The sequence below is a fragment of the Natrix helvetica genome, assembly GCF_964273705.1.
Source record: "Natrix helvetica genome assembly, chromosome: Z".
Classification (NCBI taxonomy): Eukaryota; Metazoa; Chordata; class Lepidosauria; order Squamata; family Natricidae; genus Natrix; species Natrix helvetica.
This window is the reverse complement of record NC_138554.1, coordinates 60,199,325-60,226,144: the sequence shown is the minus strand read 5'-3', so window position 1 is coordinate 60,226,144 and position 26,820 is coordinate 60,199,325.

The window sequence follows — 26,820 nt, the reverse complement described above, 5'->3', positions numbered from 1 at the left end:
AGTATTAACACTGCATGGGGAGGGTGACTCCCATCACTTACCTCACCTTCTGCCCACCTGGCAGTTTGAAAGTGTGTTATATGCAAGTATATAAATTGGTACCACTTTGGTGGAAATATGAGTTGGCACTTTGTGTAGGCAGTTAGAATCCTGCTGGTGCTGGACCTTCCAGGTGGAGAAGCCAATTTGTGAGGCAGTTTTGATGGAGGGAGAGGAGCCCAGGTGATACTGCAGGAAAGCTGCCCATCTTTTTTTCTGATGTGGAGCTAACCTCTGTCTTTGGCACATCTTGGGAAGCGTGTAAATGTGAACCAAATAGAGCTAGCAGTTTTAGGTAGTCTCTTAGATAATATAATATCATGCTGACTTACTCTGAGATGACTATTAACTAAAAAGTAACAATCACTTATTGCATATTATGGAAGAAATATACAAGTAAGTAGTGCAAAAAACACAAGTATATAGCCTGGATTATTAGATATCATTTCAAAATTGTATTAGGAAAATACCCAGTTCCAGCTAATCTCCTTGTTTTTCAATTCATGCAGTGCCATTTAAAAAAAAAGATTAGATTCAGATAAAATATTTGATTGATACTTCTGAATAGGAAATACTTCATGTTTGGTTTTGAATTATACAGTTGGAGTTTACTAATACAGGTAACCTAAGAATGGTTCAAAATATGATAGAACTCATATTCTGTTCCTCCTGAAAAATTCCCTAAGTTTGTGCCAGATTTTTTTTTTTTGAGATCGCTTGGTTAAAGAAGATGGACACAGTTATTCTTTATATTATATGAATAGAATTGCAAGATAATATACCACAGATAAAAGTACTATATTTATGTCTCATTATGTTCCATTCATGCTTTATAGATGCAAAGCTCTTCAAGAGCAGTGCAAACCTTTACAATTTTTCCTGAGCACCTTATTTTGCATTGTTATTTTTGATTTTGCTGACAGAGATCGAAAAGTAGACAAAGCCAGTCAAATCCCTCTGATGGCACATGGGATGTAATCCATCAGGTCCCAGTGATTTTAACATTTCTAGTGTGGACAAGTATTCTCTTACCATTTTCTTGTTTATTTTAATTTGTATTCTGAGCCTGCCTTTTATGGTTATGTTTTTGGTAGGTTGGGCTGTATTATGGTGTGAAGACTGATGCAAAGAATGGATTAAATAGCTCTGCTTTCTCTCTATTGCCTATTATTTCCTTGCCATTTTCTATCATTAATGGACCAATTGTTTCCTTGACTTTTTTCTTGTTTTTTAGTATGTTGAAAGAAACTTTTTTTTTTTGACATTTGTTGCAAATCTTACTTCATTTTGAACCTTAGTTTTCCTAACATCATCTTTGTAAGTTGGGGCTTTTTGCTGATATTCTGCTTTAGTTATGTGTTCCTCTTTTCATTTTTTTGTACTTATACTTTTTTTCTTTCAGTTTATCCGAGAGTTCTTTGTGTAACCATTCTGGTTTCTTCTTGGATTTCTAATTTTTATTTTTCAGTGGTTTATAATAATATTTTCAGGGTTTCCCAAGCTTCTTGAGTTGTTTTCCCCTTAAAGATTTCATCCATGGAATCTTTCACAAACTGTCTCTAAATTTTTTAAACATCAACTCTTTTAAAGTCTAAGACACTGGCTTGATTATGTTCTACTATTTGTGTTTGTGCTATATTGAATTCCATATTGTCCCTCTCCCCCAAAGTTCTGGCAACTTGAACCCCCCTGTATCACGTCTTCTCTATTAGAAAGAATTAGGTCCAGTATAGCTGTCCCTCCAGTCCCACCCCCTAACCCCCCACACACACATTTTGAATGACAAAGTTATCAGCTAGGTCTGCCAACCTATGAGCGAGAACTAAATTTAAATTCAATTAATTATATACTAATGAAACTCTATCTCTAAGTTCCTGGATTGGCCAAGGTTCATATTAATTACAGTATGTGTACATCCATTCTTCCAGATAACTGACAATACTTTATCATTGTGGAAGATACTGATATTAAGCTCTGCTTTTTTGTCAGAGGAAATTATTTGAATTTTCCTGGAAAGCAGGAATTTAAGTATTGATAGAGTTGTTTTGTAACAAAATGAACGTTTATTGCAGGAAATATGTGGGTCCAGGGAAGGACAAAATAACAGAGAGAAAGATAAGGTAGAATAAAAAGGATAAAGGGAAAACAAATGAAAGTGCATTAATATTTGCACTTCGTTTCTTCTCGTGGGCATTGGTTTTGAGGTACTGAAGAATTGATAAAGCTGAAGTCACGCTTTTAATATTTCCTACAGCCACAATAAGGAACATAGTGTGGAGGTGGGGTAACAGTTGTAATGAAGGGAACATCCTATATCTTCCCTCAGGCTTCCCTGCTTTCTTTAAGCAAACAGCTGGTGAGAATTAATTTTTCCACCACCAATATATTCTTGTGTGCTTTGAATACTTTAATGCAAAACACTTTAGGATAGTTTGGTCTTGAATAGACAATTAAGACTCATTATCTTTACCAGAAAAATCTCCTCTTTGTAGAGCTGAAAATTGCTAAAGATTTGTTAAAAGAAGCTTGTTTCCTCCTGACACGCTATAAAGAGGCTTCTGGGGAATCTTGAGCACCTGGTCTTCAGTTTGAGAACCTTTTATGTGCCATCCTTTCTCCATTTTTCTTACTCTGTTGAATCCTCTTTCACTCTCAAAGCAGGAAAGGAAAATTGCCCCTTTTGCCTGCTTTCTTCAATTATGTTTCTATCTTTTTCATGGCTTTCAAGTCAGTCTTGTCCCAAAGTGCAGCCTTTGAGTAAAGTGGCTGCTGAATCCCTGTAAGACATTTTTTAATTGTTGTGCTGGATTCTTCTTTTCTGGATATCATAGTTTGCTTCTTTGCTGTTTTATTCCTGCTTTTAAAGTTTCAGTTGCTCAGAATTGGAATCAGGCAGCCTCTAAATTATATAAACAAAGAACTAAATAGAGGTGGGGTGTTGTTTTGTTTTGTTTTTGTTTTGCTATCCTTTTCCAGCAGTGGAGGCAGACATGACATTTCCTGACAGCTTCCCCATTGAGGTTCCTTGTGGAAATCTAACAGGGAGCTTCCTTCCTTCCTTCCTTCCCTTTTCCCTCCCCTTCCCTTTCCAATATAGCTTATAGCATTGGCTATCAAGCTAAGGTACTATATTAGAGAAGCAGAAGATATTTTGCAAAGAACCATCCAAAATGTACTCCCAACTATATTGCAATAACACAGTAACAGTAGAGCCAATAACAGAAACTGAACAATACTAAAACAACAAATGGAAAGCAAATCACAGCAATCCTCCAGAACTTGAAGCAGTCATCATCACTATTGCAGACATAGTGGGTCAAGAACATGAAGAGTTTGACGGCACCTGACCTGGACAACACCTGGCCCTCATATATGTAAAAATCTGTGTGTGTGTGTGTGTGTGTGTGTGTGTGTGTGTGTGTGTGTGTAAAAGAAGATAAAAAGTTTCCCTTGTCCAGTCATGTCTGACTCTAGGGAGCAGTGTTCATCTCTGTTGTTAGCCAAGGGAGCCAGATTTGTCTGAACAAGCTTCTATGGCTGTGTGGCTGGCATGACTATACATCAAGGTACATAGATCGAGATAGATGATATAGATAATGACTGGCCATTGCCTACTTCAAAGAGCTGAGAGACAGCAACAGGCCCAAGATCAGCCATTTGGCACTGTGCCTAAGGAGGGACTAGAACTCACCAACACTGGTTTTTGTTTGGTGCTTTAACCACTGCACCAACCTGACTCTCTCCCTTGATAAAGACATTTAATAAATTATTGCTTGCTCTTCTATCCATTTCTTACCTGAATGTTATTCTTTAAGGGGATAAAGTTTTCCAGGGTGTGTTACTGATACTCACATTATTGTGATGGAATGTTGTCCAGTTTCCAATGAGCAAGAGAGGAACATGAGACAGTGTGGGAGAAAGAGAGTAAAAACAGCTCCTTCCCAATAGTTCACAGAGTATGTTTTAGGTGCCAGTAATTGCTTTAGTTTGGCAAGATGTTTTTAAGGGTCAAAAAATGTGAGGAACTATAATGAAAACTTCTGAGAAGAATCTCAACTTCTTGATTTTGGAGCTTGAAATGTATTCTGAACAACAAATATCTCTGACCTTTTTTTTTTTTTTTGAGAAGGCGATTTAATGAAGCTATAGTAATAGCTTGTAAGGATGTTATAAATACAACAATGAAAACAATGCAAATTGTTTTGAAGATAGATTAATATTCTAATGAGGCCTTGCACCATGCATCCATAAGTGGGAGTAAAAAAAATGACAAGATGGGAAGCATGATTACAAAATCAAAGATCTGCCCCTTTTTGTATATGCATTCAATGTACTTTAAAACAGGAGTAAAGTAGTTAAGCCTGCCATTGAGTGTGTTTCACACACCCTTTTAAAGCGCCCAATGTTCTTGCATTGGTGATCAGAGCTAATACACCCATTCCCGAGTTTGATAAGCTTTACTCACAATGAAGTATTTGAAGTATTTTTATTAGTAATCAGTACCCAGGTGTTTCAAAGACAGAAGCAAATTCTTCATTAACAGCCTTAGTTTATAGAAACCATGTTCAGTGAGTGAGTAAAGTTGTTAACTTTATAGAGTTTCTTCCATATTTTGACTTTTGGGTACATGCATGCACAGCCATGAATGCTCTTGGATAAGAGCTTTATGACAAGGAACATGCATTTTGGGGTGCTCTAAATTTGGTTAGTAGCTTTGAAAATCAAAACATGCAAAAATGCATGTTCCTTGTCATAAAGCTCTAACCTCCCTCCCACAGCAAGATGGGAAAGTATGCCTACCTGGAAGACATATCATAGAATATGGGCTCATAGGATACGGAACCAAGAGTATTAGGGGAAGTTCTTAAGAGATCAGCCCTGTTTCCCAGGCCAATTATCATGGCCAAAAATAAAGAGGAAAAACTGTAGGAAAAAAAAGGGAGCCAGAACTATATTTCTATATTTAGATGATAAAAAATCAGAGGTTTTTTCTTCTTGTTGTAGTTGTTTCAGGGACGCAGTGGCTCAGTGGCTAAGATGCTTGTCAATCATAAAGGTCGGCAGTTTAGCAGTTCGAATCACTATCCCTGCATAATGGAGTGAGCTCCAGTTATTTGTCCCAGCTTCTGCCAACCTAGCAGTTCGAAAGCATGTAAAAATGAAAGTAAAAAAAATAGAGACCACCTTGGTGGGAAGGCAACAGTGTTCCATGCGCCTTTGGCATTTAGTCTTGCCAACCACATGACCACAGAGACGTCTTTGGACAGCGCTGGCTCTTCGGCTTTGAAATGGAGATGAGCACCACCCCTTAGAGTCAGAAACGACTTGCACATATATGCGAGGGGAACCTTTACCTTTACCTATAGTTGTTTCAGAAACTCATGATTATTTTATTTACCATTCTTTATGACTAGAGAAAACACATCTGAAGAATGAAACTTTGGAAGTTTCTCTGGACTTTGTACTTAAACCCAGTGACAACTTAAGATTCCCGTCCTCATTTCACATTCATCTGGCTGTCTTGAAAGCTGGCAATTTCTTTGTCCATCAGCTGCAGGACATTGGTTGTCATTGAGTTTCAAGATGAGTGTTACATCCTTTGACAGGCATAATGGAACATTCTTCCTCAAAACTAATACAAGATAACTAATAATCAATAAAATATTGCAGTATAAGAAACTCAAATTAAAATACTGATAGCTTAGGAAACTTTATCAAGTCTGCCAGTAAATTGAAGATTTTACTATTATTACTGGATTTTCTTAAACATTCCTCTGTTTTAAATCTGTGCCTTTCCCTATCCAAGCAAACAACCTCTTGGTTGTCCAGACACGTTTCTATCCAAACAACATAGTTTGGTGAATATCTGATAATATGAACAATGGAAATCATTCATAATAAAAGCAAATTAACATGCACCAATTGCTTATGGTCCTTTATTATTTTCAGAAGACTTTGTATCAAAATATGACTTCCATTGCCTGTTGCTTAAGGCTAAAAGTAACTGGCCTAAGACCAAGACAGAACTAGAATAGCCAACACTCCAGAAGACAGGCTTAAGATACAGAAGGATCTTGACAAACTTGAACATTGGGCATTATCTAACAAAATGAAATTCAATGGTGAAAAAAGTAAAGTTCTACATTTAGGGAATTTAGTTCTACCGCCTCCAGACAGTCCCTGAAGCGTCCGGAGGCTTCCCTGACACCTCCGGAGGGCATCTGGGGGGGGCGGGGAGGCTGTTTTCGCCCTCCCCAGGCTCCTATAAAGCCTCTGGAGCCTGGAGAGGGCGAAAAGAGCATATAAAAATGGAAGGTCACGCCAGCAGTGCGTGCATGAACACTGGGGGGGTCATGCATTGCACTATGGGTGTGGCACGCCCACACACGACCCCCCTGCACTCCCCCCACTTATGGCACGCGAGCCAAAAAATGTTCACCATTGCTGGTATAGGTGGTACTTTGCTCAGTAGTAGTAACTGTGAGAGGGATCTTGGAATCCTAGTGGACAACCATTTAAATATGAGCCAGCAGTGTGCAGCAGCTGCCAAAAAAGGCAACACAGTTCTAGGCTGCATAAACAGAGGGATACAATCAAGATTACATGGTGTTAATACCACTTTATAATGCCTTGGTAAGGCCATACTTGGAATACTGCATTCAGTTTTGGTCGCCATGATGTAAAAAAGATGTGGAGACTCTAGAAAGAGTGCAGAAAAGGGCAACAAAGATGATTAGGGGACTGGAGGCTAAAACATATGAAGAACGGTTGCAGGAATTGGGTATGTCTGGTTTAATAAAAAGAAGGACTAGCAGTGTTCCAATATCTCAGGGGTTGCCACAAAGAAGAGAGAGTCAACCTAGTATTCTCCAAAGCACCTGAGAGTAGAACAAGAAGCAATGTGTGGAAACCTGGGGTGGGTTCCTGCCAGTTCTAACCTCTTCTATAGAAGAGGTTCCACAAATCTACCGTGCCGTTTAGAACTGGTTCCAGCTCCCTCTCCCTGCCCGTCCGCACCATGCTTGCCCTGCCCGCCGCTCACGGATTGGCTGGCTCACCAATCACCCCGCCCGCCTCTAAGAGTCCTATCTAAACCTTAAACTCTTAAAGCTGTCAAGTTTGAACATCCCTGGGGTTTTTTTCTAAAGGGTTAGGAGTGCAAGGGTCTTGTAACTTGACAGCTTTAAGACTTGCACACTTCAATGCCAGAGTTCCTGAGCCAACAAGACTGGAGGAGAAATTCTGGGAGTTGAAGTCCACAAGTCTTAAAGCTCTCAAGTTTGAATACCCCTGGGGTTTCTTTTCTAAAGGGTTAGGGGTGCAAGGGTCTTGTAATTTGACAGCTTTAAGACTTGCGTGCTTCAAATGCCAGAGTTTCTGAGCCAACATTTTGGTTGCTAAGCAAGAGCATTGTTAAGTGAGTTTCACCACATTTTACAAGTTGGCCATGCCCACCCAGTCACATGGCTGCCAAGCCTTTCCCATCCGGTCACATGGCCAGCAAGCCACTCCCACAAAGCAGGCCACACCTACAGAAGAGGTTCTAAAAAATTTTGAAACCCACCACTGGTGGAAACTAATTAAGAAGATAAGCAACTTAGAACTGAGGAGAAATTTCCTGACAGTTAGAATAATTAATCAGAGGAACATCTTGCCTCCAGAAGTTGTGAATGCCCCAACCCTGGAAGTTTTAAAGTAGATGTTGGATAACCATTTGTCTGAAATGGTAGAGGGATTCCTGTCTAGGCAGGGGGTTGGACTAGAAGATTTTCAAGGCCCCTTCCAACTCTGTTATTCTATTCTATTCTATTCTATTCTATTCTATTCTATTCTATATTATACTATATTATACTATACTATACTATAATTCACAATCTCCAGGTTTTTAGCCTGGATATATATATACTGTATTCGTAGATTTTCACGGGTGTAGGTATGCTGGTCTTGTTGTATTCGGGTAAGTGAGACCTCGCCAAAGGCCCCACTATTCAATAGAAACGTTGCCAAGACAATCTCAATCTTACATGGGAAAAGACCCGAATACAACAAGACCAGCATATATATATAATCTATTCGTAGATTTTCACAGGTGTAGGTATGCTGGTCTTGTTGTATTCGGGTCTTTTCCCATGTAAGATTGAGATTGCCTTGGCAACATTTTGGCGAGGTCTCACTTATCCGAATGCAACAAGACCAGCATACCTACACCCGTGAAAATCTACGAATACAGTGTGTGTGTGTGTGTGTGTGTGTGTGTGTGTTCGTACACACACACACATGTATACATATAACCATAATATAAAACCTTTGTTAATGATTATTGCACTTATTGCCATAATATTTAAAGTTATCTGTTATGTCTGTTATAGCCTGCTTAAAAACATAGACCTTGTATAGACAAATATAATGAAATATATTCAAAACACAGTTGGTTAAAAAAATGATAGATTCCTAGGGCTGAAAGGAACCTTGGAGGTGTTCTAGTCCAATTCCTTGCCCATCCCAGACAAATGGATGTCCCAATAAATAGGTATTTGAATAATAATTGCATTAGAAAACAATATATACAAGTGTTATTATTTACTGTTATTATTTACTGCTGTATTGTATTTTTTCTTTGTTATATTTTATAACAAAGGGGGGGAGGGAGATGGAACTGGTTCTAAATGGCATTGTAGATTTGTGGAACCTTTTCTTTAGAAGAGGTTAAAACTGGCAGGAACCCACCCCTGATACACACACACACACACACACACACACACACACACACACACACACACACACACATTTTGGCCTTTTTTTCATCATTACTTTTTTTTTTTAAAATCTGATGGCAATGTCAAAAAGCTCAGCAATTTTGGAAAATGATACCTATCAGAATGAAACAAATTTAGAAGTTGAATATTTCAACCAAGTTCAACCAGAAATATTTTATTAAATTTTGCTCTTATATTTCTTCAGAATATATTGCGTTAATTTTGTATATGCTAGCTGCTGCAAAACATCCTGTGTATCTTTTATTGGAAAGGATATTAGATCCCTCCAGGGCAGAATGACCAACTATGTTGCGAAAGTATGTTTCAACCTATACAATGGCCCTCTATCTTAAATGTAAATCAGATACAGAATTTACTTCAAATTGGAAGCCATTCCTAGATTACAATACAGGGATGTGTACAACATCTAAAATTTGGGTTTCTTGTTGCATAAAATCTATATTTAAATTTTATAGAATTGCTAAATTAGAACAGATTTTTACTAATATGGATAGAGATTTTTGTGGTTCATAACTACATTCGATGATTTATGCTATGCTGACCACAGTGCCTGATATATAAGCATTGTTTAAAGCTCATTACCAATTTTGTTTTTTAAACAAAATTATTCGCAGTCAGATATGCTGAAAAATTATGACTTATATGACATTTGTAAATCTATTGCTTATTATTTGCATTTTAATTTCTTATTTCCTTTTTTCCCTAATACATAAATAGGCAAAAATAAATAAATAAAAGAAGGAAATATTTTGGGGAAATATGTCACTGAAAAAAAGTTTATGTATGTGATAAAACAAGAAGAGAGAGGGTTGATAAGTAATGAGTGATAAGTAAGACAGAGACACCTTATAAAATAGATTGTCGATTGAGTATGTCTTACATTTTTCTAAATAAGTTTTAGATAATTGGCGAGTGGAGATATATTCTTTATTTTCCCACATTTGAATGATTTTTGAATTTTCAAGAATTCATTAAATATTATTTTTTTAATGGGGCTGTACTTTGAAAGAAACAGAAACATCTGTAAACACCCTTCCCGATTCCTATTTGGCACAGTTCTATGAAGGAAATCTCTTCTATAAAAGAAGCCATCTGTCCTTCTTTCCCCAGCAGCTATGCAGGATGGTAGATCTGTTCAGAAATCTGTCCTTAATAAAATCCAGTTCCACTTATGACCCTGAAAGATGATTAGTAAATTAGACTTTTAATTAGCCTTTTGCATAATTCATGAGAATTATCATGCGTCCATGATGTCAAGATGCAGATGTGCTAACATGCAACTATAATTTTCTCATCTAAATAGCTCCTTTGGTAAAACCTCTAATTTTTCCACAAATGTATTGTACAGTCCTATTATTCTCTCCTTTAAAGAGGCACAAGAATTTAGATGCAGGGCCAATGCAAACTTGTGTCATTACATCTGCCTGTTATTTAGAATTTGAATGTTGCCATTAAATCAAGTTTCTGAGCAACCAAAGCTAATAGACTCATTTCATTTCAACATGTTATGCTGTACGCTGCATATTCTACTGTAGCTTAGATACACACACACAAAAACCACACTCCTATATAAATTTAAATGTTACCATATCTGCAAAACAAAAAAGATAATATTTTATTGCGCAACATTATACAGCCCCATGGACACTATAAAAATAAAGAGTCACATGAAGAAATAGATTCAGAAAAGCAGCAATATATTATTGAATATATTCAATAAGATTCAAACAATTGAATATTAACTATATGCCTCTTCCTGCAGCAGATTTAAATTATTAGCCTTGGAGATTCTTAAGAAGAGATTGGGCAACAATTTGTCTGGAATGGTATAGTCTTTTCTGCTTGAGCAGGGTTGGACTGGAAGACCTCTAAATTCTCTTTCTGTTATTTTGAGAAGTTTAGAAAACAGCAATGTACTCTAAGACAGTCAAATCAAGTATTAATAAAACTACATAGTTTTACAAATAAGTGAATAATTGAGGAAAATGTTCTTAGGCATACATGTATATGCAATTGCTTTCTCTAGAATCAGAAAGTGGTTTTTTTTTAGTGGCAGGAATTCTAAATGTATTAGAATTGGTTAAGAGGCAAAAGCATGCAACTGATTAGGGTCTTGTCAGCTTCAGTCAACTGTCCAAGCTGTCTAGAGGATACTAATTAAGGTCACAAAGCAGAACTTGTTAACTTGGGGTTAAGCACTTACTAAGAATGTGTGGTGGAGAAGAGCTGAGAAAAATCTCAGAAAAGATTCTCAAAGAGCCAGATGTCACTTCATTTTAAGGCTATGCTGCTGGACATGATATCCTTTTGCAGGGTATCTGGTAACCCTAATTCAGGCCAAACCTGTCTTATAACCATCAAACAAATTAAGTAGCTGTCAGCAGGATAGAAACTGGGCTTCTGAAACAAAACTCAAGGCCTAGGATGGTTCATTAGATCTTTTGCAAAAACTGTGTTAGAACTTTAAAAAAAAATAAAACTATCATCTTGAACTTCCTTGAAACACAGCCAGTAACCAGTACAATCCGATTGACACAAAAATTGAGTGACATTTTTTGACCCTAAAAACATCTGAATCTAAGTATTTCAGACCAACTGAGAATTATGAAATATATTGAAGGCAACTTCATAGAATGCCGTATACGGATGTGGATATAATCCATTACACAGGTTATTGGAGATGACCTATACTAAGCTATTAAAAGGTACTCTTTGCTCTTAGTGCCATCTGCAATGTACAAATAATGCTGAGTCTGCAGACATTGCTAATGTATGTCTGCAGGCTAAATGTAACCTTATCCATGTTTGTGACATATTTCCATCCAGATTATTTAGATTAAGTTTCACTTGAGTCATACTCTTGCATATTAAAATGCATCCAGACATCCAGAGCATTTGAAAGTAGTGCTGGGCTGACAAATATATGCCTGAATGTATTATTCATGTCAATTGGATTTGCATATCTGTGATTCTTGGAATGATCTGCCATTTTGTGTATGCATATTGAATAAAGTACAAAATCCAGTACATAGCCCTCGGGTATCTATAATACTCCTGTCTCATCTGATAGCTTGAATAAAAGACAGTCCATTATTTATTTATTTATTTATTTATTTGTTTATTCATTCTTTAGATGGAATAAAACAGAATTGAAGACTGGAAAATACAGAGTGGTGACAAGATGGGATATAGTACAAGGATTTACTTAATTTTACTTTTGGAGATTTTCTAATGTTCTGAAATATAAATCCTAGTTATGATAGCTCTTTGTCACATTATCTACTTGTATTATCTGCGGTTGAATGATGGGCTAAAACTCCTCTTACGTATGTTATAGGTCCTGAGACTTTTAAGTAAAAGAGGGGATAGAACTGGAATGCATCTGCAATGCATATCGCATTTTAGATGAAAATTGCCAGGCCCGATGGCAACACTAAATCATAAGTTTCATCTCCTAGGCCTATAGATCAAGAGAATGCTGGTAGCCAGCAAATGATCTGCTAGAACAGTGGTTCCCAAAGTGGGTGGTACCACCCCTTGGAGGCGGTGAAATGATTTAGGGGGGCGGTAAGAGGCAAGGGGGTGGCAGGGGGCGCTAAGAGGCAAGAGGGCGGCAGGGGGTGTTAAGAGGGCGAGGAAAAAAAGATTGTGTTGGCTGCAGAGGGCGTCACCACCCTCCCCTCCAATCACCGCCTTCCTCCCAACAAAGTTCATAGGGAGGGTTTCTTTCTACGATGGGCTTCTTGGGTCAACAGTGAATATCAGTTATCAAAAATGTAGGTAGAAAATTAAGCAGACAATAGGCAATTACAAAAAGGGAAGCCAACTTTCTGAATTCTGTTTCTTTGCACTTAGTGACTTATAAATAGACTAATGTTCTGAAATCCTGACCTAAATTACTATATATTTTAAATAGCTGTAAAGCTATGCTGAAAAAGTTGTTATCAAGGTATTGCGATAAATTCAATAAAAAGAAAGGAATTCTTGATGAACTTAAGGAGAAATTAGAGTATTGGATAGTAAATGGACAAATAAAATTACCAATCAAAGAGAATATTTGCACCTCAGGGCTGAAATGAGATGTTCTCTCTTACTCTTTCCTCTTCCTCTCTTCTCTCTCTGTCTCATCCTCTTTCTCTTTGTCTCTCTTCTCTTTCTCCTTCTTTTCCATTCTTCCTTCACTTTCTCTCCTCCCTTCTCTCTCCTCTTTGTCTCTTTCTGTCTCTCTCATCCTCTTTCTCTTTCTCTCTCTTCTCTTTCTCTCTCTTTCTTTCCATTCTTCTGTCACTTTCTCCTTCTCCCTTCTCTCTCCTCTTTGTCTCTTTCTGTCTCTCTCACCCTCTTTCTCTTTGTCTCTCTTTCTCTCTCCTTCTTTCCCACTCTTCTGTCACTTTCTCTCTCCTTCTCTGTCTCTCTTCCCTCTTTTTTCTTTCTCTCTTCCTCTCTCCCACTCTTTTATCACTTTCTCTCTACTGCCCAACCTGTCCCCATACTTATCTTCGACTGATCATGTTTGCAATAATTTACCTTTTCTAAATAGGCACAGTTCCCTTACCGGATCCCTTGCTCACTCAAACATGCACACACGCGCACACACGCACACACTGGTATCACTGGATCATGTTTAGCAATATTGTTGAATTAACATTAACTAAAAAGGTTTTTAAATTGGATTTTGAATAAATGTGCAATTGTTACAGTTTTGAATTTTACTGTTACTATCTTTCTTCCGTCGTGCAAACCGCCCAGTCACATGACTCCCCCCAGCCATCCCCACCAAGCCACGCTCACAGAACTTAACTGGGGGGGGGGGCACTGAAGATCAGTTTGTAGCACCAAGGGGGCAGTGGACTGAAAAAGTTTGGGAACCACTGTGCTAGAAGCTCCAACCAGATATTTATCTCTTGGCAATTTTCAATGTATTTACGTCATCCAATGGTATGGAAAAATACTTTTCCCCCAAAGAAGCAAAGCTGATATTGTTAACATACTTGATCTCCTCTTAATAGTCATTTTTAAGCAAGTATAGTATTGTTCAGAATATTAAGCTTCTAAATGAGATTAATTTAAGTGTTGCAATCATCATTTTCCTCTATCCTCCCACTTAATGATTATCTCCTTTTAAATCCTTGTGGACAGCAAGAAACTGCACAAAATTATCAACACCAAAGTGCATCCATGGCATTGGATTATTTATTTATTTATATATTTATTGCTAATTCTCTGTTTCTCTTGTCCAATATAGCTAGATTAGAAAATCTTTTGATGTGGTTATTTTAGTCCTACCATTCTACTGCAGTTTCTGTTCTATCTTGGCTGAAATAATAGGTATTAAATTAAGATAAATAATCATAGAGTAAGGGAAGAGTTTGATCCTGAGTATTGCCTAAGTAAATGTTTAAGGCTTTCAATTTATATCAATGAACATTCAGTCTATGATTTCTAGTTCAGTTCCAATTTGATATAAAGATGCTCTCTAGGATGATCATAGGTAATCAGGCATAATATGTTTTAAAATAGTCTAGTATTTTCTTAAAACAGAAAAGAAAAATATGAAGGAAAAGAATAGTTATACTCAGGTTAAGTAGTTGTGAGTGTGGGCATGCCTAGAAGCTCCTTGTCTTGTCAGCTTAAAAGATTTTCTGTTTGCAAGAGAAGACAGAATCATTAAAGAAGCCTTGAGTCTTTGCTCTCTCTCTTCTAAGCTTCTGACCTTGCTTTCCATTACAAATGACTTTGAACATTTTTACCAACTCTTAGCTCACTCTACATGAGCTACTGCCCTCCTTTCCATAGATGCAACATACCTATCTCTTGAATACGAAAAGGGGAAAAAAAGCCAGGAGAGAGTGCACATTGGAAGAGGAAGGGACTGGAAAATGAAGATAAGTAGTTCAAATACAAGTCTCGCCCATTTTTATTTCAAAGAGAGAGAGAGAGAGAATGTCATTTCTTCTGGTACTCTGGTACTTTGCATTTAGTTGCATGCATTCTATGTTTATTTGTTTGGATTTTTAAGGCCTCCTATCATGGCTTGATTTGTAAATCTTGCTCCCAGCCAGACAAGAAGCAATGGAGGAAATGAATGGGATGGAATGCAAAAGTGCCAACTCCACAGTATGAGACATATCACATTCAAGGTCACCAGTTGAGAAATCCCTAGACAAACTGGACAGAATTAATTGGATGGAATCAAGTGACAATAGGAAAAAGGGAACGTTTAACTATAGCATTTGCACACAAAACTGTTAGAATTGGTTTCACTACTTCCGTATCCATATTTAGTTCAGTAAATTATACTCTTGGAAACAAAAAGTGGCTCAGCAATCTTTATTTGCTGCATGCACTGAGTAGGACCATTGATACCTCCTATCTCCAAAAAAGATACTGGGCAGCATCCACTGGGCAGCATACCTGTATAGGAGCTCAACGAGATTTCATTTTCTAGATTAACTCATTAATGGGTTGTGTTGCTAATCAGGAATTTGTCTCATCCCACAATTAGTTGCAGACATTTTTTTTTATTTGACTTTATACCCATGTCATAATACTCTTCCTGAATCATAAAGATATAAGAAAATGATTCTGGATCTTATCTACTTTTATTATGCAGGAATTCCTCAATGTAATAAGAGAATATCATTAATATAGCAAGAGAATAGTAAATCACTTTGTCAAAAGGCTATTAAACCATTGACAATAACCAGAGTACATTAATAATACTATTTTTTCTTCTGAAATAAAGAAGCATTATATCCCCAATTTGAGCAGATATAATGTTTCAGGCTGAAATTCCAGGCCAGGAACAATATGGCTCTCTGATCTGTCCAGTTCAAATGCCTCCTGCCTACTTTTCAGTAACTTCACACATACCTAATACAGCATAATTGGAAATTGGATTGATATGGCTTTTATTGATTGGCATCTGACTTATTCTTTCTTTTACAATCTCTTATCTTAACTGATAACTATAATTATCAGTTCAACCGTCATTGAAATGCTAAAAATAAAATGGCTTTATACGGATTTTTACCCAATATCTTAACATCTCTGGGACTTGGTGAGTGAATCATCAAGAAGACTAAAACTGGCTGGGGAATTCTGGAAGTGCAGAGATCTTCCTGCTAAGATGGAGAAGCAGTGGTTTAGAATGTAGCAGAAAGTTCTGATGGGTTTTCATATATATTAAAACTCATATATTTCTAAGAATCTGTTGGAGGTTAAGTTTCCTTCCCAACGTATACCCATCACAGCAATAATAACCATTCCAAATGTTGAACAACCACATAGGAAGAATGACCAGGAATGATGAGTTCCCAGGTTTAAGTATTTCTGTTATTGCCTGTGAACAGAGGATCCATTGCAATTTCCAAGTTTGTAATTTCAATCCTATTAATTACCATGCTCTCTTTAATGTTCTTCAATGCAGGACTGAATGTACCGGTAGTTGCAGTGTTCTTCTCTCTGCCTAGCTGGATACCCTGCTACCTTCACAAGGTCCTAGAAAGGCAGCACATTTGATGATGATGATGCATCATCAAATCTCAGCTGTCTCACAACTAGTTATCACAAGATGTGTGAATCTCTAAAAGAGTTCTTTGCTGTTCCCCAATATACAGAGAAAAAAATGACATTCCTGTACAGTTAAGTCTTCCCAATGGCAAGCAATTTTTCTTTTCTGATTTCATGTATTCTACCCACATGATTCTAGCTTAGCCTTTCATTTTATAACTTTTTAAAATGTATACAGTTTCACTGTAAACAATTGACATATTTATTTAAAGATGGATACAACAAATTACGGAGGAACAACTAGAATATAAACTGAAACTCTTTCTGCTGAGAATAACCAAGGAGAAATATAGAAAGAAAATTAATTATATATACTAATACACCTGTTGACTACAGCCAGAATAACATTTGCCTAATGTTGGAAACAGAGTAATATTCCCCCAGATGAATTAGTGATTCAGATAATCCTAGATTGTGCAGAAATGGACAAGTTAACATTAAGATTAAAGGACAAAGAGGAGTCTGAATACTATGAAATTTGGGATAATATGTATAAATGGTTGCATAACAGAAATAAAGTTAATCTAGCCAAGAAACAATAGATTCATCTCACTAGAGATGAATATATAAATATAGAAGCAATATAAGATTGATATATACAGGTATGATAACACAACGATGTTAATGTGATGATTGTAAGTTGTTATAGATGGGAAAAAACAATAAAAATCTGAAATCTCTACATATGTTTTATGGGTCGGATGTTAAGTGAGCTGAAGACCTCATTAAAAAAAAGATTGGAATTGTTATGGATCAATGTTATATGTTACACATTTGTAAATAATTGTCAAAATGGATAAATAGGCAGGCACGAATTGAAACCTTCCAATAAAGATTTGATTTGGCAACTTCACTATTGTTTGGCCATAAAATGAGACTAAGGTAGCGTCTTTAAGTTACAAAAAGAAGTCTGGTCAAGAAGAAAATTATGAATTATTCCTGGCAAACTTAAATCATTTTTGTAAGATTAAAGAGCTCGTGTCAGACTTGTACCAACTTGGTCATTTAAAAAGAAAGAACCTTTGACTGCATTCATAGTAAAAGGAATACTTTTACTAAAGCCAAAGATTACAAGATAGGAAAAGCCAGATCTGAGGTTTGACCATGAAAGCTGCCTACTTATTTTCCTATTCCCGTGTCCCCCCGCCCTACCCCGACTATCTCTCTGGTGTCCAATTAAATTTTAAAAAATGGTAACAGTTCTTATGCTTAGCTGGCTCGGTGATGGCCTGCATTCATGGGTGAAATTCAGCAGTTTCTGACAGGTTCTGGAGAACCGGTAGTGGAAATTTTGAATAGTTCAGAGAACCGACAAATACCATCTCTGGCTGGTCCCAGAGTAGGTTGGGAATGGAGATTTTGCAGTATCCTTCCCCTGCCACACCCACCAAGCCACGCCCACATAACCAGGTGTAAAAGAAATGAATTTCACCACTGCCTGCATTCCATTCCCATGTTGTGACCTTGGGGTCCGTAGAATGATATCTCCGGCAGGCATTCAAAGTGGTTTTGGTTTCTTTTCTTCCCTCATTACTTGCCAGTTCTCCCCACACACACACATAAGGGTTCATAGCAGTCTGGTATCAGCTAAGCAGCAATTGGGGTGAAGTGGGATGGCAATACTGACAGCTCATAAAAATGGTGAGCTCATACTTCAGGCAGAATTCGATTTCCACCCACAGAACCAGAGTTTGGCACTGAAATTGTAACAAAGTGCCAAAATACGCCATGCCAGTTATTTCAAATTAGCCAGTTTCAAAGTCAGTTACTTTTTTTCTGGAACAGACATCCTATTCTGAGAATAACTTGCACTGTTATTCCTAGAGGCTATATATTAATCAACCAGAATATATACTTTGAAAAAGAGGACTTGGAGCACTTAGTTATGGATTTCTGATATAATAGGAAATAAAAATGGCAAATATTTTGTAACTGCATTGCCATCTTGTTCCCCACCCCCAAATTCTAGCACGTATAAAAGTTTATAATTCAATCTCATACAAATCCAAACAATTGTGCTTACTATAAACCATGATTTATTAAACGTAGATTAGCTTGTTATGCAACTAATTCTTTTCACCCACAAATAAATACTGCCCAGAGTAACATAGACAAGACGGGAAGCCATATAAAGCCATATAAGGCAAGTAAATCATTCTCTCTTCTCCCCTCTGAAGTTCATTCAGTATGTGAGGAAAACGTCTAAGGAAGACTAGTTCATATTCACAATATTTTAGGGGGATTTTTATGGCTTAATTTTCAATGGTAAAAAATTAAGATAAAATAATGGCCTACAAAGAATGCAGTTCATATTTATCTGCTCTTGTCCCATGTGCCTAGTAACATATCTGTATTTATTTATTATCCTTATTTCATTTAAATTGATTTGTGTAGTCTCCCATTTCACAAATGCAACTCTTGATAGTTGTCAAGAATTAAAGAATGCATACAAATACAAAACAAGAAATACATTTTGCAACTAACTAAACATGTAGGAAAATTACTACAAGGGAAAATTTTCATTCAGGCCCAGAAAATTCCAACATCCCCTTTAAAAAATCTGGACTAGCGTTTGGCCTTTGTTGCTTATATAGAATGTGAATTGTAGTACGGAAGTGATTCTGAGCAAAAGAGGCAAATATTTACTTCCTTTGGTTTAACTAATCATGGAGAATTATATTCTGATAGTTTTTCACTAGAATGATATTTTTAATCTGAATTATTGAGCATTATTTGTATGACTTAAATTTAATGTTTCGTATAGTTGCCTTTATAACAATTAGATTTCCACAAAAAAATTCATTTTTCAAGCATTTCATGAAGAGATTTATATGGCAGAAAGCCATCAAATAAAACTTTGGTGTGAAGTAAAAAATTATCCCAGAGGGAGAAGAACACAATCTGTGTGATAGTGACATTTTCAAACCTTCTATGCTTAAAGATATGAGCAGTGAAAATAGAATATTTTAATGACATCTTCCCAAATTGTCATGCAAAGTGAGTGCAGAAATTTTATGGCATACTTAGAACATATACCAAGAGGAAGAATATGCAAATTTAAACTCAATGTAAATGATGGTTTCAGTATTCAAAGTGTGACATTGGGAAGCATCTTGGGGGGGGGGGGAGCAAGTGTTTTGAAAACAGCCCTTTTAGAAAGCTGGCAACAGACTAACTTTATCATTAAGCTGGTAACGTGTCCCTGTGAAGAGATTATGCTGCTGAATGAGTTGTCTTATAATAAATCAGGATGCTTATCATGCATAATTACTGTCAAAAAACTGTACACGGCAAAGTTTATGAGTTTCCATCTGCCATAAAAGATTTGTGTTCTTGAACATTTTGAAATACAAAAAGCTCTTATTGCAAAAGAGAAGGAAAACTTCAGTTCTTCGGTGTAAACATTTTTTCCCTTCCTTGTTTTAATGACTTTGCAGTACAGAAATGCCATTAAAATAGAGCTTGTTGTTAAACATTTGGAATATAGAGAATTAATCTCCTCCCAAAACTTAACTATGACTGTTGGATATTTGTTCTAACTACAGTGGTTTCCACCAAGGTCCTCTGTTCCGGTGGGAACAGAGGTTTAATCCTATTGGTCAAAGGGTCTGACAGCTCCCTATAAAAGGGCTGCTGTCAGACTCAACCTTCGCTGGATTGTTCTCACTTGTTGTACTTAATAAAGAGCTGTTGTTACTGTTAAGCCTGCATGTGCCTATCCATTATCCAATCTAACACTGGCGACAAAGGTGGGATTAGAAGGCAACAGGGTGAACCAAATAGAGTGTAGCAATCCAGCAAGTACATCCAGCCCAAGGCTCAGAACGTCGCTTTGAGCAGCCATTTTTTAATGGCAAACTCAAAATGCCCACAGAACACAAAATGGCCATGCACACCCCATGGACTCCATATGACCCATATGACCTGGGACTCGTATATGCTATGATTTGATTGCTTCCTCGAGGCCAACGATCTCATGGGTCTTTCTGAAGGCCGCAAGAAGAACATGTTCCTCAGATACTGTGACTGGGAAGTGTTCGAAATGGTGAAAGAGCTCTCTGAGCCAACACCGCTACAATCAGTAGCCTGGCCCATGTTCCAGCAGATGTTGAGGATCCACTATGCCCCCAAGCTATCCATGAGTTTAACATCAGGAACCAGAAAGAGGGCGAGTCGATTAATGAGTACGTTGTGGTGCTCTGCAAGGCTGCAGCGTAATGCGAATTCCAAGAGCTGGACGAGTTGATTCTGGACCGTATAATTTGCAGCATATGGACATTAACCTACAGAGGAGGTTACTCGCTAAATCTAACCTCACTCTGCTGATTGCCTTGGACGAAGCCAGGGTATCCGAATCAGCCGTCAAATCTACTGAGACTTTGCAGTGCCAAAGCACTCCACAAGAAAGAGTACACACATACATCATGAGGCTGCAGAACCTGAGAGCTCTGAGGGCGAGGAAGATGACAGATGCCGCATGGGCAGTAGCCGTGCCCAGCCAGCGCACAATTTCAAACCGCATCTCCCACCTTGCGCTAGCTGCAGAGGAGACATGCCAGATCGGCTTGCTGTTTCCGCGACAAAACCTGCCAGCGCTGCGAGCGAAAGGGGCACATTGCCAAGGTGTGCCGGAGCGAATTCCCTGCCACTACCTGGCAGTCTAGAAGCACACCAAACCGCCAACAGAGGCCCAGCCAAGGGCAAAATTGGACATGGCGAAGGCATACCAACAATTGCCTGTATATGGTGCTATGGTGGAGGCCCAAACCATTGTGATGCAGAGGGGTGCATTCAAATGCAACCGCCTGCAATTCAGCATTAGTATCGCCCCTGGACTGTTCCAAAGCATCATGGAATGACTATTGCAGGGGATTCCAGGAGTCATCCCCTATTTCAACGACATCTTGGTATCGGCTGCAAATGAGGTGCAACTTTTCAAATGTGTACAAACAGTTTTGGCTCAAATTAGAGACAAAGTCCTCCGTCTCAAAAAAGAGAAATGCTAAATTAACGTGCCAAGGGTTGAATTCTTAGGATACCTAATCGGTGGTTCTGGGATTTACCTGACCACACAAAAAATAAAAGCAATTCAGAACGCCCCCACATCTCGCAATCAAACCGAGTTGCAGGCGTTCCTCGGGCTCCTAAATTTCTACAGCGTCTTTCTTAAACAGAAAGCCACCGTTGCTGAGCCCTTACACTGTCTCCTGGCTAAGAACACAAAGTGGTCCTGGGGCAGAGCTGAGGCTGCCTCATTTGCCATGGTAAAATGACTCCTGTCGGCAGACTCCTTTTGGTACAATACAGCCAGACCCTGCTGTTGGTGCTGACCTGAGATGCTTCCCCATTCAGTGTTGGCGACATCCTCAGCCACCACATGCCCAACAGCACTGAAGCACCTATTGCATTTTACTCCAGGACCTTGTCTGCCACAGAGCAGAACTACAGCCAGCTGGACTGTAAAGCTTTGGCTGCAGTGGACAGAGTAAAGAGGTTCCATGAGTATCTATATGGCCGGGACTTCGAACTGGTTATGGACCACAAGCCATTGTTGGGCTTACTGGCTGGGGACCGACCTACCCCAGTGTCATTATCACCTCGCATGACCAGATGGACCATCTTCCTAGCTGCTTATTCCTACCATCTCATCCACCAACCAGGCTCCACTTTGGGGCACGCTGATGCTCTAAGCTGCTGCCCACTGCCTGAACTTCTTGCTGACCCTACCTCCAAAATGCCAGCCCTCCTCATTGACTGCCTTGAGACTGGGCCTGTCTTGTCCAGTGATGTTGCCCATCACTCTGTGAAGGACTCCACCATCAAACAAATTTTGAACTGGGTGTGGAGGGGGTGGCCCAAGGGGCCTGTTGGGGCTGATTTCAAAATGTATTTTGCCAATGAGTTATCGGTTGTAAATGGCTGTTTACTGCGGGAGAACTGGGTCGTTGTTCCACCCAAACTGCGCATTGGGCATCCTGGAATTGTCAGGATGAAGTCTTTGGCTAGGAGTTATGTGTGGTGGCCTAACATGGACAGGGAGATCAAAGAATGGGTGGCTACCTGCACACCGTGTCAGGAGTCCAGACCAGCTCCCCCAGAAGCACCCACTAAGGAGTGGGAGCGACCTCAAGCACCGTGGTCTAGGGTGCACATTGACTTTGCTGGCCCAGTTCACTGCCAGACATTTCTTGTAGTTGTGGACGCCTACTCGAAATGGTTGGAGGTAGTCCTGATGACCTCCACTATGGCAGAAGCAGTCATCAAGGTGCTACAGAGACTTTTCTCCATGCACGGCCTGCCCAATGTCTTGGTCTCTGACAATGGGCCCCAATTCACAGCCATACAATTTGAGACCTTCCTAGCAGCTCAGGGAATCAGGCATGTCCTGGTCGCGCCATTCCATCCGGCCTCCAATGGTCAGGCGGAGAGAATGATGAGATCTGCAAAAAAGGCCCTCTCTAGGATGGGCCCAGGAGATTGGCAAACACGGGTTGACCACTATTTGCTAATTCAGCACATTACACCCAGTGCCACTACAGGGAGAAGCCCCTCCAAGCTTCTCATGGGTCGCCGGCTAAGGTCCCACTTAGACCAGCTACACCATAATTATTCTGCCACATCGCCCCCAGACTACACAAGCAAGATTCAGACATTTAGCATAGGACATTCAGTATACACCCACAACTATGCGGGGGAAACTCTGTGGATTCCTGCCACAGTGATAGGCATCACCGGCCCTCGCTCTTACCTCCTAGAGCTCGAGGACAGTAGGAATTGGAGAAGGCATATTGACCAACTCCGTGGCCGCCTCTCCAACTCCACTCTTAGACTTACTCCTGCACGAGTAAGCCAAAGCCCTACCCAAATGGAGCAAACACTCACTCCTTCTATGGCCAGCTCAAGCCCGAGGGTACTGGGAAACTTATCTGGTTATGCTGCAGGTCCGCAGCAAGCTCCGAGCAACCCGGCTTTAGAGGCTCCAGCCGCGGCCTGTGAAAGGTTCCAGGAGCTTCCATGAAGAGGAGCTGTGGAGCAAACAGGTCCATCTGACCTGTCCAAGGAAACCCCTCCTACTGAACTGCACAGGTCAGGCAGAGCTATCCAAAAGCCCGCCTATCTGCATGACTACGTAACAATTAGGATTGTTCCATCCAAGAGGGGAGGGGTGTTAGATATTTGTTCTAAGTACAGTGGTTTCCGGTGGGAACAGAGGTTTAATTCTATTGGTCGAAGGGTTTGACAGCTCCCTATAAAAGGGCTGCTGTCAGACTCAGCCTTGGCTGGAATGTTCTCACTTGTTGTACTTAATAAAGAGCTGTTGTTACCATTAAGCCTGTCTGTGTGTGCCTATCCATTACCCAATCTAACAATGACTGTAACAACAAATTAGTTCATTGGGCATCCTGGAAGCTATTGCAACTATAGAATCATAGGGCTGGAAGGGACTTTGAAGTTCTTCTGTCCAACCTTCTACTAATTCCCTACTCAAGGCAGAAGTCTTATACCACCCAAATCAAATGGTTGCTCTTCTTTTTTCTTTTTCTTTTTGAAACCTCTAATGAGTCACCCAGAGCCCCACGAGGCAAACTATTCTATTGATTAATTGTTCTTACTGTCAGAAAATCTATTATGTCGGATCTGTCTTTAACAAGCTCTGTGATGGGCCCAACCCTCTGGAATGACCTCCCTCCCGATATTAGAATTACCAATGACCTCCGCTCCTTCCAACAGAAGCTCAAGACTCACCTGTTCCGACTAGCTGGCTTAGCTGATTGACAGTTCCATCTTCCACCTCCTGGCAAACATTTTATTGGGGAATTTTTAAGGGTATTTTAATATTTGTATTTTAACTAAGAATTGTACAGTATATTTTTTACCTCCTCCGTCTACGTCCACGTCTATGTCTATGTCTATGTCTATGTTCATGTCTATGTATTTGTATATGGTTTTTTTAAAACATGACTGTACACCGCCCCGAGTCCTGCCTAGGAAAGGGTGCGGTCAAGAAATAAAAGTTGTTGTTGTTGTTATTATTATTATTATTATTATTATTATTATTATTATTATTATTATTATTATTATTATTATTATTATTATTTCCCCTTCTTGTCCTGCCCTCAAGTGCTTTGGAGAATAAGTCAATCCTCTCTTCTTTGTAATAGCTCCTAAAGTACTGGAAGATAGGTATTATGTCACCTCCAAACCTTCTCTTTGATAGTCTAGACACTCCAATATCCCGCAACTATTCATCCATGATATAGCCCTTGGATTCCTTATTATCTTTGGTGCTCTTCTCTGCATACTTTCTAGGGTCTTGACATCTTTTTTTTTTTTTTTTGCATTTTGAGTGAGTTCACAAGAATAGGACATTGCTGGTTCATGTTTAAATGATAGTCCACTTGGGCATCTACGACTCTATCAATGGTTAGTACTGTTGAGCCAGGTACCACCTATTCTATAGCTATGAATTCGGTTTTATCTGTCAAAATGCAGGACCTTACTTTTCTTACTATTGAACTGCATCTTTTTGAAGCAGGCCCAATGCTCATGTCTATCAAGAGCCTTCTGAAGCTTGGATCTATCTTTCAAAGACCCTAAATAAGGTCTTACTTAGTGTAAAACAAGTTAGATAGTGCTACACTATCAGAAATTGGCCTAGTACTTCCAAAGTCATGATATAAAGTTGTTAACATTTACCATCTTGGACTCAAATTTAATGTCATTTATGTTGTGGAGAGTCTTGAGCACTTTCTGATTCACTTTTATCAAAGGAGTTTCAGTTGCTAAAGCTGCAGGATGCAAATAATTATTGCCAAGTTTGTTTATTTATATTTCATATTTCTTATCCACCCATCTCCCTTATTGTTGGTAAGATCCCAATCTTGGACAGGGTATTTCAGAAGCAAATGCCTCATTGAGAAGCCAATATCTTATTTTCAGTTCTTTTGCAAAAAGAACAGAGGGGGGAAATCTTTTGGGAGATTTTATCAGTTCTTTTATCCCCACAGCCATATTTCCCAATATGTTGAATGGGATGCTACAAATATTGCATTCCAAAAATTATTCTCTTACATAGCTAATTTCAGAAAGTCATGCTGCATATATTATAATGACCCGTTGCCAGTTCTGCTTTGATGTTTCATTGTCCTCTACTTTCTCCTTTAGGCCTTTTAACCTTAACATGAATGTGTTGGGTGAATTTTCCATATCAAATTGCTGGATGCTATGTTTAATGGACTGTAAATCTGTGAGACATATTATAATAATGTTTGCCTTGGTAATTTGAATTAATGTTTCTTATATCTACTATATTAATCCTTTCAAAAAGCTAAGAGAATATCAAAGCACATTTCTATTCCCTTTGTTATATGAATAAATCCACTGAAAACTTGTAACAGCCTTCTTTTAGTTTAAAAATGACCCCCTCAATCAAATATCTCAATAAAATAGCATCTGTCACAAATGCCCTCAAATATTGTACAACTACCCATAAAAACTAAAGAGAGAGGGGAAAAAAATGAGAAATTACCCAGAATAAGTAACTGACCATTTATATCATGGAACAATAGGTATTAATGAAAAAAAATTGAACAGTTATTGCACGCATCAATTGTAGGTGTTTGTGTGCAATTTTCTGTTTTACTACAACTGCCCTCTGTTAGAGTTGTGACCCGTTTGCATAAAATGATATTGGGAAGTGAATTGCACTGAACATTTGTAAATGCTATATAAACATTTGGTGTTACATTTTTTTTTCCAATTCCCATCTCTTAAAAGATTGCAGTCCCTACCAGGAATTATTTGGAATAACCACTTGCTGTTGATATTCTGACAGTTTCTAGGAAAGGCAAGTAGTCTGTCTGAATGCTATTTGCAACGTTCATTGAATTGCCCTTTACCCTTGTCACTGACAGATGCATTCTTAGCCAGGCTGCTTCCATTTTTCTATTGATATTTCTTTTCTCTCTTATTCAAAACATAGCAACATCTTTACAATTCTGTTACCTGTAGCACAAGTCTGTTATTCTTCAAGAAACAATTAGATTTGGAGATATAGCAAAATAATTGATAGAAGGTGGGAAAATGCCAGAAAGAATTAAAAGTAACTTTAGAGATAGGCAGATGATGGATTTCCTGAACATGACAATTGCTGGCAGAATTTCTAACCCAATCAACTTCTCAGCATTTAAAGCAGTTAATATGTAATGTTTGACATCCCTTGCCAGTTATGGTAATTTTATTGAAGCACTAATCATGATTTTTTTCTTTAGCAAGTTTTTTAAAATATTGAAGTTCTTTCCACAGGCATTTCTTTTTTTGGAGGGTGCGTGCGGTGTCACTTTTAGAAGAAAACAGCAACCAAGTGCAAAACCCTACTATCTATCCTAGATCACTCCTAGCCCTAGTGAAACTTCTCTGGAATTGAACAATC